This window comes from Ornithodoros turicata, chromosome 3 (assembly GCF_037126465.1).
Source record: "Ornithodoros turicata isolate Travis chromosome 3, ASM3712646v1, whole genome shotgun sequence".
Lineage (NCBI taxonomy): Eukaryota > Metazoa > Arthropoda > Arachnida > Ixodida > Argasidae > Ornithodoros > Ornithodoros turicata.
In genome coordinates, this window is record NC_088203.1 from 11,132,532 (window position 1) to 11,147,745 (window position 15,214).

At 46.9% G+C, this 15,214-nt stretch overlaps 1 long non-coding RNA gene across 2 annotated transcripts in view; it reads right to left on the reverse strand.

Moving 5' to 3' along the window:
* LOC135388069 (uncharacterized) overlaps positions 1–15,214 on the reverse strand; it is a 277,500-nt gene that overhangs the window by 27,452 nt on the left and 234,834 nt on the right. The window lies entirely within an intron of this gene.

Here is a 15,214-nt window from a genome sequence, read left to right on the forward strand (position 1 = left end):
GCTTTCGAGTTCCTCTCTCATGATACTTCACGAGAAGGTTCCGCAGAAGAGATGTTCTATACCGGTGTGGCCTCAACGGAACAATCGCAATACAGGAGTTCATTTGAACAAGCCTTGAGTGCTCTGTATGGTTTTACGTGGTTAGGAGCACGACAGGGAAGTGTTAAAGGAGTACAAAGGGCCATCCAAAAAATTTTCAGGTTAAGACATCTGATGAAAGTGTGTGTGTCATTATACCGAATAGCGCGAAACGTTTTGATCTGTGCAATTTGTTTCCCAGAAAAAAACTCACAAAAACATAGCTCCGCGCCTTCACCCTTAAAGGGGCAATAAACAGGTATACAAGGCGCACTTTTTTTTAATGTATCGCGATACGTTGCCGACGGTGAATGTTTTCAAAAAATTGTTCTCGTGAAAAAGTAAATAATAACGCCAAACCGACTGAATATTCACTGCACTCTTTCGCCCTTATGCTCCGCCCTGCGATCTCCTGGCGACAATAGCGACACGTCTTTTTGACGTCGTGCATCATCAGCCATTTAGAATGTGGGACGCCTATACATCAATTTTGTTATAATATCGAGAGGTGAGGTCAACTCTAAACATATTCCCACTTGTCAAATCCAAGATAGCCAGCACAAACCGTACCAAAAACCCTCAATATATATTTCACGTGCGCACTATGTTTCCGGTGCTGTATTGCTCCGCGAGGTCACCGCGATGTCCCCACAACCGGTTCCCTCGCGAGCTGCAGCTTGTCTCAGTGGGGTCCGTCATTGGCTAGAGGAGCGAAAACTCCCCCACTTCCAGCGCGTAGAATTCGGTGTTGCTATACGCTGGAATATAATGACGTGACTTGGTTCCAAGGATAAGGAGAGACTCGCGCGGATTATGCTTTTTGGATGGCATTGTTTCGTGTTAAAGACGCTCGCTAGAAGCAAAAGAATTTCATATTTGGATATCGTGAGCTATGTTCTTTCGTTGGGCATAATAATTGGAGAATGTTCCTCGACCTGTTTTGTGCCCCTTTAACCACTCCAGCTATAACGAGGATGAGGAGGTATGATGGCACGTCACCGATGACGGCATAAGGAGACTCGTTCTGGTTTGCTGGTCAGTGGGAGTCAGCGCCTTGTCCCTTTGCCGCCGTAAACCTGTTTTGACAGTTTTCCCGGAGAATTGGGGATAGAAGGAGCGGCCGAAGCATTACCGAGCAAGGAGAAAGGCTTTATCAGAACCCCGAACAGCCAAGTAGCAGACGACAGCGGAGTAGCAGACAACATTTCTCTAGGCCAATCAGCGAGCGTTCTCCTTATAGCGTCAGCGCGAGGTTCCAGGCAGATCACAGGCTGGCACTGCTCTTCACCACCGTTGCGCACGGTCGCTTTTTGCGGCGTATTTTAAATTCAATTTCTGCGATAATTATGACTCTGTAGTGTAAATTACTTCGCATGGTGCATCTTACTGGCCTACTTAACAGTTTTATAGGAAGAAAACTGGGTGTTAAAAATGACTTCTGTGCTACTTTAAGGCTAGCAGATGACACGCGTAAAAGGAACCAGGAGTCCAAACTTGGGAGGTCCAGGATCTTGCGCACCGGCTCCAAGCGTCGGGAAGAAGTCAATGGAACTAGTCAGAAACAAGCATGCAGCAGGACAGAGGTATAGTGTCTCTTCGTCTCGCTATAGAGACTGTCCCTTCCCTTTTCTATGTCCTCGAATTGCAGTAGGCAAATGGATCACTACACACAAATGTCAATGGTCCTTAGATGAGAATGACGCGGCTGTCTCGCCCCAAGCGCCATCATAACCTCCCACAGTTGCCATTCCCTGGCACGTTTCCAAAGAGTTGCAGAGTGCCAGAACTGTTCATACGTGTTTGCAGGCACGGCATGACAGACTCTTTCGAGAGCAGCCCACTTATAGGATAGCTGCCCAAGACGGCAAGTATCTTATCGGGCGCTGTCACTCACCCGATATGAATCGGCATGTTATTGGAACGAGTGCATCTATAATTAGCTCCGGGTTTAGCGCCAGGCCGTATAGTGTTATGTGCCTCGCGCAGCGTCGTATAACGATGCTATATAGATATAATTCGAGGCCATCGGTAGCTCCCGTCACGTATTTGGCTTCATCATTGACCCCCATTGACTTCCAGTGATGTGTCTCAAGCGAGTGTGGTCCAAGTGGACACTACTGTCTCCTAGCGGCTGTCTTCCACACTATTTCCTTCCGTGCTTTTGTTCTTCAATCTTCCTTCCTTCTTTTCACTGATGAGAGTTGTTGTAGCAAACCTTAATTACAACGGATAATGAGCCCACGCTTTATCGTCGATCTAATCGAATCCAATTATTACGCGAAGTGTAAAAAATTGCCGTTCTCATTGACTGCACGGAAGCAGTATTCACTGGTTGTCCTATTTCGTCCTATATTTTTTTTTCGACACACACATTTTTGTCATTGCCTCTCTCTCTTCCTCTTTGTGTGTGTATATGCTTTTTTTTTTTTTCCGCGGGACGCCGCCTTACCGGTGCAACGCATTTAAACTGAAATTAGGTGGCCAGAGACGAGTTCACGGTTGCCGAAAATTACAGACAGGAAAATATGAGGAAAGAACATTTCTGCCCCCACTGGTGTCGGTGAAGCACCTGGCCCATAAACAACGTCTCCGTGAAGCTGTAACTGCCCCTCATCTGCCCCTCATAAACATAGCAATATCGCAATATACCTCCTGCCATGTTCAAAGCGAGCGCACGGTAATCATGCGGAGAAAGATTAATGTAGCTCCATGGGTGCTATACATAGTGAAGGTTGAGGATTAACGAATGGGCGTACGGCACCTGCTACAGAGCTGGGGGAGAAGCGACCAGGAAGATGCAGGAAGGAATTGAGCCATGAGGGTCATGATGCGTTCACTGGGAGATTAAGGAAACACCCAGAAGAGCTTGTTCCACACACACAAAAGTTTTGTGAACTGAGAGCATTGTTACTTATTTTGATAGGGTAACACGTAGCTCGCGTGCCCTGTATAACACGCCAGTACTGGATCGGTCACTCCACGTCATCATCGTAAGCTATTTGTTGCTGTTGTTGTGTCAATGTGGAAGAGACATGCGGCGTAAATGAGCTGATAAGCTTCCGTAATAAGCTTCCCGAACCATTGAATGAAATATGAACGACATTGAATTATGTATTGTATGATGTATTGTCATCCTAGAATAGATTGTGCCAGTAGGAAAGTGTGCCATGTCGTTGTCCCTCAATTTGACGTGGGCAACGTATCCCTGAGCTTGGGGTGAAGACAAGGGGACGAACGAACAAACGTACAGCACAGGAGAAGTGTTGTACGCAGAGGCGGATCTAGGATTTTTCCTACGGCGGTCTTGCCTTGGACGGCATCCTACTACACCAGCTAAGGTCATTTAATACTCTACGTAACGACAAAAACTGAGGGGGGTCAGGACATCCGGACCCTTACCCCAGATCCGCATTCGGTTGTACGTTTCTTTGTTCGTCCCCTTGTCTTCACCCCAAACTCCAGGGATATGTTGCCCACGTCAAGTGTACGCCAGCTCGCTCGCATAATCATTTTATGCCCAACGTATTAATGCTTCTTTATTGAATATTTCAGAGCGCTCTGGAAAGAATCATGACAAGACAACATAAAACCACGTGTTACATATGTGACTGGAAGCTGAACATCCATAATATATTTATTTTATACGGGTCTGATGCGGACGTGGTGCAACAACACTGTGAAAAGCCTGTACTGAAACAAAAAACAGCGCAGAAGCGGGACGTGAAGTGGACAGACGAAGCGCTGTTTTTCGTGTCAGTGTGTTCCAACTCGCCCACACAGTTGCTTTGACCCTGCACTGAAGATGTCAACGTTAACTAACATTTAGACTAGAACCATACTGAGACCTTACTCTTTTGCACACCTACGAGATTTTGTTTACGGCGGTACGTTTTCATAGCAGTCATGCACAAATACGAGGCACATATTGCACAATTTGTTTTACGTGAAACGAGCAACGCTTCCAATCAACCAACATGGCCGACCCAAACAAAGAAAAGAAACCAGAAACGACGCCGGCGACTAGCGCCCTCTTTGCAGCAGTAGGGTGAGGAGGAGGGGAAAAAAAGAGAATTTCTCTCTCTCTCTCACACACGTGCTCTCCTCCTCGAGCACAGCTGATGCGATATGTTTCCAAAACAGGCCCGCTCGCTACAATGTGCGCTTCGCTTCGCAGCCCGAAAAAGGGGACGGAACTCGTTTTGTTGTTCTCACGACGGGGAGAACAGAATGGGCTGTGATGAAAAAGTCGCACGCTGAATCGTTTGGAGCAAAAGAAAGGCAACAAATGACTTCCCAGTAACGCGAGAACTCTAATGATTATTGGAGAGTTACCCTTTCTAATGAGAATGCGATGGCGCTTCCTGAACAGGCGACTATTTTCTTGCTTCATTGGTCTGAGTGTCATTACTTGGTGACGTCTTGGATGAATGATAGTAATTCTGTATGCAAGAAATTCTAGGACAAAATGTAGGTTTATGCAACCTCACTGTGGAAGGCACCAATCATGAACGGTTAGAATTTCCAAAAAATAATCGTGACAAATTCAATCAACAACACACAGATCACACAACACACAGCGATTCGCTTGTTCGTGTTTGAAAGCTACGCTCTTTTTACACCCGTGCCATAACGTTGTAACGACTTCGTATTTATTAAATTCGGTACAGTACAGCGAAACGTCGTTATAACTAAGTCTAACGGAACGGGGGAAACGATATAAGCTGCAATTCGACATAAGCGGACGAGCCACAAAGAACAGTAACAGAAACCCCGGAAGCGTGTGGAACCATTAAAACAAGTATTCAAGCAAGCAACACACTTGGTCACGAGCACCTTCACAGTAATTTAATTCGAGTTAAAAAAGAAAAGAATAGAGTTGGCGCAAACGTACGTTTTTCGCAATTTCGCAGTTCGCACTAAGCGGTGTCGGCTGGGTCCAGACCATACTTCGAATAATCCGGTTCGGAGCCGGAACGCAGGCGCTTCGGGCGGGACAGCGAATAAAGAGATACTTCGAAAAAAAAAAGAAAAAAGAAAAGCGATTTCGTTATAACGCGTGTACACCGTGTTTATTCGAATGCCACGAAACAACCTTACCCTTTGTCGCTACTATATACCGCTGCTTTAACCGCGATCCAAAATTAACCGCATGACGACATGTTGCACATTCCGCGGGGCAGGACTGCGGATAATTTCGGTTAATTAATTGCGGCTAATTTCGGATCCCAGTTAAAGCAGCGGTCGTAGTAGCGACAAAGGGTAAGGTTGTTTCGTGGCATATCGAATAAGCACTGTACGCGCTCGTTATAACGAAATCGCTTTTCTTTTTTTCGAATTATCGCTTTATTCGCTGTCCCGGCCGAAGCACGTGCGGCAGATCAACCATACGTGTCACATCACGGTACCGTTATTCTAACCGGGAGAAGTATTTTAGACAACTACCTGTCTAGAAACACTATACACAGCACACGTAACAGAAATGTAGGGTGCAACTCCTACATCTCGCCTGTCCCTCAACACAGAACAAAACGCATTCAGGAACAACCATTCCTTTTATGCATGCGACGAAAAGCGTAGATTGCGCAAAAGGCTTCCCTATAACGGAAACACAAAGAGGATGTTGCGTAGAAAAAGGAAGCATATTTACGAAACAGAGTTGGCGTTACGTAAGACAAAAGTTGAGCTTTTGTGAAGCCTATGGTGCCGCAAAATATAGAGCCGGCAGAACTGCGTGCGAGCCGGAGTTATAAGGCGTCATATTCCCGTGTCGTCCCCTTTTGTCGGGAAGCGCTTTTCCCCAAAGCAAGAAGAACACCGTCCATGTTGGCACCGTCGTTGTCGCGGGCCTTATTGTGCTCCTGACAGCTTTTGTCGTGGTTGCTTCTTGCTATATACGCAACAAGACGATGAGAAATAGAGCGAGGATACTGCTATCTGGAAACTGGCCACACGCAAGTTTTGTGGTGCCAAGATGAGGTTTCCTTACGAAAGGTAAAACTATAATCGAACGGAGAAATATTGCGGAGTGGACGTATAGATGGGAGGAAGCTGTTTTCGTAGAAAGTTGTTGAGCGAGCGAGTGGGTGCATCATCAAAATGTGGCGGCGCAGCACTGCTGTGGAAGCTTTCCATGACCTTGAACTTGGACGGCCGCCGGCATTGGTTCGTTAGTGGCTGCGTGTGTTAGAAGAACTTCGGGATATTTAGACGAATGCAAATGTGACATAAATTCTTAATTATGTGGACGCACAGCCGTAGGTGCCGTACACCAAGTCTCTCCTCGGTCTTTTAGGACTCCCAAGGAAATTCGCTTTTTGGGGTCCCAAAGGGACAAGGAATCGTCACTGTACATTACGTGAAAATTCTGTCCGGGATCTGAGCATGCGCCGTGACGAGCCATTATTTCTTTGGGGACACAGAGCGCTTGGGTGAGCTATTCTAAAAGCCCCTGTTGAATAGCTTGCGCTTGCACACGGAACACAAGGCGGGGTATACCCAGGAATGTTCTAAGCAGCCGGTTCCATAAAACGGAGCTCCATGAAGAGGAATGCCATTATGTCAATACAAGTACAATACGCAAGTTCAATTTCTAATGAGTTGAAATACTGCTAGAGCGCTAGAGCCACTCTGTCGGTGAGTGTGCCGTGATTGAAGGTTGCGATCCATCAACACCGTGTTACATGGCGATGCTGTTGCTGCTTACAACAGAGGCAGTGTGCTGTCTTAAAAGGATTGTATGCGGTTTATTCCTTCATCCGTCCGTCGAACGATTTCACTGAACACGTGAATGAAATGAAAAGTGAACGAGAAATACAACACAAAGAGCCTTTTAACGCCGAGAAATTTCATCCACGATCCACTTTGGTTATGCCGTATGATCTCAGCGTGTCCTTGTGTGGCATCTCACATCTGAATAACTACTGGGGATACGTGTGGAACGCTGAGAAGTCGTGTCCTCGAAGATCGCAAAGCGTGCAAAGCGTTCATTATGAGAGACATGATTTTTCACTCGCGAGCGTAACTTTGAAAGCCGTATCATGCCAAACCCTTCGAAAACACCGAGACCACTACAAACCAGAACTAATGTCTTCAGATCGTATCGACTACAGTCACTACATAAGCTGTGTAGTATCGACGATCCGAGGTGCAAAACAAAGCCTCAAAACAGAGGCTCCCAGCGATTGTCTGTCCTTGAACCTCGCCCTTGACTTCCTTTCTGCTGTTACTCCACCTGAAAAGCGACTCCCTCTCCCCTCCCAGAGCGCATCCATTTCACTCTCCCCGCATCCTCTTCGCCTCTTTTTCGTTGCCTCCCTTTCCGTTGCCTTTCTCTTTCATGTAGTATCTTTTTTTTTGTTGTTGTTGTTGTTGTCGTTCTCATGTCTCTGCCTTCCGGTCGCCAGAAAGGCCAGAAATGCGTGCTCTGCCGCAACAATTTGACGACTCCGACAATGGCACGATTCTAACGACTGCCGAGGCGTGGTAATTGCACGGGCGGTGTTCCGCATTCTGTTTGTGTCAAAACGGATTTTGACTCACCTTGATTGTGTTGTTTCGGATGGATTTCCTTTTGCGAAAGTTACCATGACCTAACACCGTCCCGAGTTTCCTTTTTTTCATATCTTCGAGACATTTTATTGACAAAGTAGAGATTTACGAAAAACAGCAGACCCTGTCCGTTTCTGCGTAACTGGCTGCCTCTCTTTTCTTTCTTTTTTTCGCAACATTATGCTTTTGTGACGCAGCCGATTCCAGTCGTCAAACCACCCACTTTTCCGCGTTCCACCAAATTAACTCGCTCATCCTCTGAGACCGAGCACTCTAATGATAAATGTAATGGCTTGTAATGATTCTGGGATTTTGTGGGAACGGATGGGGCATCCTGGTAGTGCTACCCATGGTTTTCCCTGCGTCTTCCGGCAAACTTTCGAGACAAATTTCTGCATCTGAAGTCAGCCCATGACGCAAACTTTCTCACCTGCCTTGTTTCTGCAGTCCGCTCTCAATTTATCCACGCCGCTCATAGCGACCGTTGCTTCGCGGGGCTAACACGGAATTACAAAAATTAATATGGGACACGATGCTCGCTACACTTCCTGTTCTTTTATAATCTGGTCTTAGCGCCGCGAAGCAACGATGGCTGTGAGCGGCGTGGACAGATAGAGGGAAGGAGTGGGGGACAGGGCGGGTTATAGTATGCGTCCAGGGCAGACTTCAGGGGGAACCGTGCCTAAAATCGTCTGGAAAATCTTTGGAAACCCCAGGGAAAACCTCAGACTGCACAGCCGGTGCCGGGACTCGAACCCGCGTGTCACAGTTTCGGCGTGGATAGCGGTCAGCCTAACCAGTGATTTATCCAGATCCCCTACATCCCCCCCCAAACACCCCCCAAATGTTCAGTGACGCACCCCTAACTTTTTCACCTGTGTACCCCCTACAGGAGGCGCGTTTGTGATTTCAGGTTTAGACACATGCCGGTAATGACGTAACTATAATAATGACCCCCCCCCCCCAATTTTTTCCAACACCCCTCCATGCTTGGGATTCTGGATAAACCACTGATACTAACCACTATGCCAAGGGAGCTGGTTCATATTAATTTCCGACTTCATTTTCCACGCTCGGCTAGCACTACTCCTAATTATATATATACAGAGAGAAACTGATGTTCTGAGGCTACAGCTGGCTAACCTTTTCAGTGACTTTCATCTTTCATCTATATATACATTTACTTCATCAGTGGAGTGCTCGCGCACGTTTTCATCACTTGTGTTGTTGTGCCGCTATTACTTTTACACTTCGCTGTTATTACGTTTTGCGAAATGCATGTGCGTGCTGTATATGATGGGACACGTGCAATATCTATAGCGTGCAACCAAATGTTTTTTTGCGGCCGTTGGAACATGTGGTGTACACCCCGAGATACGGTCGATTAAATGCAAGGGGGGGGGGGGGAGGGATCGGGCTGCTCTCCGTATGGTTGCATGTTAGGGCTTTCCGTGTGAAAGTGGCAGTTCACGAGTCGCATGAGAGTTTTGCACGATGCCGAAAATGCACGAGACCGATACGGGGCTTTGGTGGCTTGGTGTAGGTAGGAAAAGTAAAATTTGGAGATGGTCGTGCTAACGACACGGTGAGCTGGCTATTCCATAAGTTTAAGGTGACGAAGTGCCGTTATACAGTAATTTTTTTGCTTCTTTCGGGTGTAAATGTCTTCCTTGTGTTTTGACGCAGCTTTGTGGTGTATACTGTCATACCGAAGAATGTTATTTTTTAAACACCATTTTCAATAGTGTATTTTACAAAAGGAACAATTTCGGAGGATAGAGAGCACCATTTCAAGGTGCTGTATTCCGTTTAAAGCACTGTTTCGAAGTCCTATATGGTAACCAGAAAGATGAAGAGAGCTTTGAGGGCAGAGCGTTGGTGGGCTGGATGTGGCCAGGGACCAAGCAACCATCAGCAATGGGGTAGAGTATCGCCCCTGGCGATGAAACTCTCCATTCATCATCTCGCAATAAAGTTGTTGTTGTTGTTGTAAAACACTGTTTCGGACGGGTGTTTTGCAAACACACTTTTCAACACTGCTATTACATTTTCCCGTTGAGCCTGCGAATAAGTAAAAAAAAATAAAAAATAAAGCTGTTTATTTACAAAAACATCTCTTCTACAGACTGAAAGGTGTAAAAAAATTACGGTGTACCTCAGTTCTAAGAGGATGAATGCCACTCAAAGGTGTTGAGGAATGAAATGAGATAGTGGAACCAGTGGCGTATCTAGAGCCACCTGCGCCCATGGCAACATGGTTAACATGATGTCCTTGGGGATGCGTTTTCGTGTGGTCCGCACTAGGTTTCACACTACAACCTCTCTAATGGTGGTTGCTTTAGATCATTTATGAATGTGCCAGGTTGAGTGCCCGACCTGGCACCGGACCCGACCACATAATGGCGCCCCTGTTCACCTGGCGCCCATGGCACCTGTCAACACCTGCCACACCCTAGATACGCCACTGAGTGGAACACAGATTTGCCGATACGGTCGTGTTGAATCAGCCGAAGGCATTCTGGGGAATTTCACGACTTGAACACCTCATAGTTCAGCAATGTGTCCCGCGTGTCTTTTGACACTCTACATCAGGAACTGTCTAGTGAGACAACTCTTCCCAGTATACGATTGCAGGAGAAAAGATTCGAAACGAATGGAGATACATCGAGAAAGAACATCCACTGGTGGGACTTCTTTCCCTTTTTCCCATGGAGCTTTCTTTCTCACATGGATCTTCCCGTTGGATTCACTTTCCCCCTGTCACATGACTTCAGTGGATCTTCCTTCTCGTTGGATCTTTCTTCTATTTTTTTTCGTGTGTGTGTGTGTGTTGGACATTTCTTCTATAAGCGTTCCAATACGGTGCAACAGCGAAGCAGAGAGAGCAATCGAGGGTCCGTGGCCTGAGCAAGGGGAACGTTTAGCCAGAACAGCTGTGAGGCAGTGATTCCCAATGATCTGGACGCCCCGCGGAAGTATTTCCGTAGGTGAAGTGTGGGTCCTATCCTTTGGAGTATGGCAGCGGCCTAGCTCATCTTCGAGCGCTCACTCCTTTCCTTGTGGTTTCGCACGACACGGAGTACATGTTTCGCATCAGGACCGGTGGTGGTGGTGGTGGTGGTGGTGATAGGGCTTGCCGTTGTCGGCCTCACGTATGTGGGCAACGTCACGACTCACGCCCTGGGGGAATGTGCGTCCTGGGCCGACTTCTAAGGACCGGTGAATTAGGCATCCTGCGTGGGTGTGCGTTTCGTGGACCTCAAGTGTTGGTCATCCACGTAGACGCGATGCGTATGCCGACATGGCCAACCGGACGTTGTCGCAAACGCCAATAAAAGAAAACGAAATAAATTGCAGTTTAATAAATAAGTTACACTTTGCAGTCCCTTAAAATACTAGAGGACTGTGTACCACAGGTGTATAGTACTTTACACAGTAGGACAGTCCATTACAGGAGGTTAAAGGAATATAAAGTACACTTTATAATCCCTTAGACGACAATTGTACTCCCCTCTTTGGTCCCTCAACCCAAAACATTTGCTCCCCATCACCGAAACCACTGCGTAAAGAGCACATTAAATTTTCAGTGAATTTAGTCTCGGAAAGGAGAAGTGACTGTTGCAATGAATTCAGTCACCCAAATTACTAAAATTACTCCTCCTTCTTGTGTTCCGGAGGATCGCGGGCATTGTGCCGTAAAGAAATGATGCTGCTGACGGTTATCAGGCATTGCTTGAGTGCCCTCCAACAGCAAGTCACTATAGGGGCCTGTCTGCCTGCCTGCACGCAAGCTGAAGAGGAAGGAAGTTCGATCGTACACGTGCGGGATTCCTTCACAGAGGATTCCTTCAATTCTCCGTGCTTCAGAGCCGGCATGGTAAACAGAGCAATTTGAAGCTGCCTTCCGTCAGGAACGGTGCGCTAACTTGCGGTACATCATGTTATTACATTCTACACGCAACTTCAAACGTGACTCCAGTAAGTTTTTCATTTTAAATTCCACGTTATAGCGCCGCGATGCAACTGCGGCTATGAGCGGCGTATACGGACTTGGACAGATGGAGAGAGGACAGCAGGAAGGAGTAGGGGACAGGGGGGGTTAGTATGGGTCCTGGGCCGACTTCAGTGGGAACTGTGCCGACATTCGTCTGGGAAGTCTTCGGAAAACCCAGGGAAAACCTCGGAAGTTTCTTCAGTTGTTGCTGGGAGATGGTCCGTTGATATAGCTCACAGATAGGAGATATTCCCAAGAGACGTCCGACCGGCGGTATTTTCGAACGATAACTGGGCTTTATTTTCATAGTCATTTACGTAACTATGTACAAGACAATACTATAGCGACTGAAGTCACGGGGCTTTCGCCCCGTCTTCATCAAGTCGTTGCGGCTTCCACACACGGATTTTCGTATGTCCTCTGCTTAAAAGGGTGACATTTGAGACACATCTCCCCGTCAGCAAACACCAATCCCAGAAGCCCGGTTCAAACGTCTCATGGTTGGCCTAGTTTTAATTTAGCCCGAACCTGGCACCTCCTAATTGTATTTATGGGTAACGGACCAAGCTGTCAATCCGTGCACTATGCAACCTTGGACAGTGCATCTTCCTTGGCCCACTCTACTGATTTATTGCCAGCGAGCATCTGGTCGCGAAGACTCCCTGAGGTGTCAAGTGTGTCGGGTAGCTATCCCACTGAGTTGGAAATGTACAATATTTGCGAGGTTTCTAAAATGTACAACTCTTACAGTTCGTTAATTAGTAAAATAAGATAGACCGCGGAGCCTTCAGCAACCCAAATTCTAGGCAGAATTGATGTTAAAAACATTTTGCGCAATAACCTTCGCTGGCGAGACGGCGTCGTCACGGGGTACATGCAAGCATCCAGATTGCACCAAAGCGAGCATTGTTCTCTGGGGACCGAGAAACACTTCACGGAGGCCGTTAACTGCTAAGGCCGAGTACCCTGGGCGCACACAAGACGAACCTTGGTCGCTTATCAGAGGGTGTCAATATCCCGGCTGAGATAGCGAGCTCTTTATAAGCCTCAACGGCCACTCCACAATCTGTCCGGGTATCGTTTAGCAGACTGAACGTTAGCGCGGCTGCCGGGAACGCGGTTTCAACATCGCGACGTCATGACCAGTGATAAGACGTGGCCCTATACTGGGTGTTTCACGAAAAATCAGCCAAAGTTTAAAAATAGGATGAAAAGCATCGGAAAAATAGGAAAAAAAAAAGCCTCGCACACCAAAAAGACGGACTGCATATTGTGTTACCACCAGTAGTGTGAGGACACTCAAACTATTTTTTTTTAATTAATTAAGTAGTGAAATTAATTAGTCACTTATTTAATCATAAAGGTTACAGTCAAAATGTCCGTGAGGAGGTTGTAGCGGGCGATACAACGTCACGAGACCCGTTGATTGCGAATTTGTACCTCTAACGGATCCTTTTTTTCCCCCGACTCCAAAGACTACAGTTACTTCCTTCTTCCATCATGAATTTCTTAGGCACTTGAGGCTTTGTATGTGTTTGTCCTTTCTATGTGTTGCAGCCTCAGAACATCAATTGCCATCACGTCCAAAGACTAACTTTCGGGTTCAAAAAAAAATAAATAAAAAGAACCGACACGTGACCTGTCGCAGACGCGCTATGAGTCAATGTCAAGCCAAAATGTCAATGAGAACTGTGACTGGTCTTCCTTCAATAACAGGACGTTCGAGAGCGCTGCGGCAAAGCGCTCCTTGCGCGTCTGCGACAGGTCCCGCGTCGGTTTTTTTTGTAAACCCGAAAGTTCGTCGTTGGAGCCGAAAAAAAAAAGATCCGTTAGAGGTAGAGTAGAGGTAGAGGTAGAGGTAGAGTAGAGTATGTTAGGTTCAACTCTTTAATAGGAGGATACAATATGCAAGAGACGGGCGAGTCGCCCGTGATACATCAGTTCGCTCTGCCCCAGCAGCTTCGACTGAGGAAAACTGCGTCAGCCGCGTCAGACGTAACGCGAGCTTCCCTTTGCTCCTCAGCCTTTAGGTACGTTGCACCCTCACGTGGAGAGCTTCGGATACAATTGCACGTACACGTACGGGAGCACAGGGAACATCCAACAAGGTACAGAGTTGCAATTAACGGATTTCGTGCCGTTGTATCACCCGCTACAATTTTCTCATCGACATTTTGGCTCGGATCCTTATTAATTAAAAACTGATTAATTAGTTTTACTAATTAATTGCTTGATTATACCAATTAATTAATTACAAACCAAAATTAGTCTGAGTATCCTCCCACCATGGGTAACACCATGCCGTCCGTCTTTTTTCGTGTGCGGTGAACCATTCTATTTTTAAACTTTGACTCATTTTTCGTGAAACACCCTTTATAAAGAAGACGGTCTCTCTATATGCACAGAACTGCGTGGGCGGTAAAACGACAAAAAAAAAAAAAAAACTTATCGAATCACACTCCAACCAATGTGAGCCCTCGTAAACATCCGCCATTGTAGCTAAACGATCTGAACCTGGGCGATTCAGGTGAGCGAGGGGCATCTGCCGTCTAGCTGTAAAACAACGGTTGCCAAATAACAACAGGCAACCAAGGCCGGAGGGCTTTATCGCGGCGAATGAAGCCAGCCACCGGTCTCATTGTGGCTTTAATCTGATGTCGAAGTCCACTTTCCACACGTGTGTATTCGTTACTTCATTGATTACATTCGCTTTCCTGTTTGTTATCGGAGGAACTTGATTCTATACGTGGATACATGTCATGTTCTCCCTCTCCTAGAGTCCATAACTCGGCGTTTCGGGCTTTCGAAGCAGATCACAACCATCTGATAAGGCGTGATTTCGGGCCTCGCTACGAACTCACGCGAAGGTCGACATGGCGTATCGGCGAGCTCGATCATGCCGCATATTAGCGATAACATAAGATAACGAAACGATAACCGATAACGAGCGATAACCAGATAACATCATACCTGCTCTGTTTACAAGTGTGATGTTATCCGGCGAGCGCACTAATATGCGGCATGATCGGGCTCACCGATACGACATGTCGACCAGGGTAATGGAATGGGATCACCCATTCCATTCTATTGCGAGGAATGGAGATTTGTGATAATTCCATTCCTTTCAATTCCTCGGAATGAAAAGGTATGGCCAATTCCCACTCCTGGAATGGCTTGGCAGCCCCATTCCATTCCTCTAATTCCACCAATAAAAGAAAAGGGACCGTTAACCATGCTGGGTAGCCCAGCAGTGCTATAGAGGGTATAGGCATTACCCATCACGGAAAAAGCAAAAAGACAAGGTTATTTCGCCCTTGACCGTGTGGCACCCAGACCAGTCCATTCCAATTCCATTCCCCCTGCGAAAAAATTCCATTCCATTCCAATTTCATTCCGGGCACTGATAAATCTGGAATGATACCGGAATCATTCCAACCCCGGAGTGGCGACTGCGCAACCCTGATGTCGACCTTCTCGTGAGTTCGTAGCAGGGCACGAAATCACGCCTTATCAGATGATTGCGATGGTGAGTTTCGAAGGCCCCAAAACGCCGAGCTACGCGGTCTCAGAAGCATCGGCGCCGCTTGCACACTC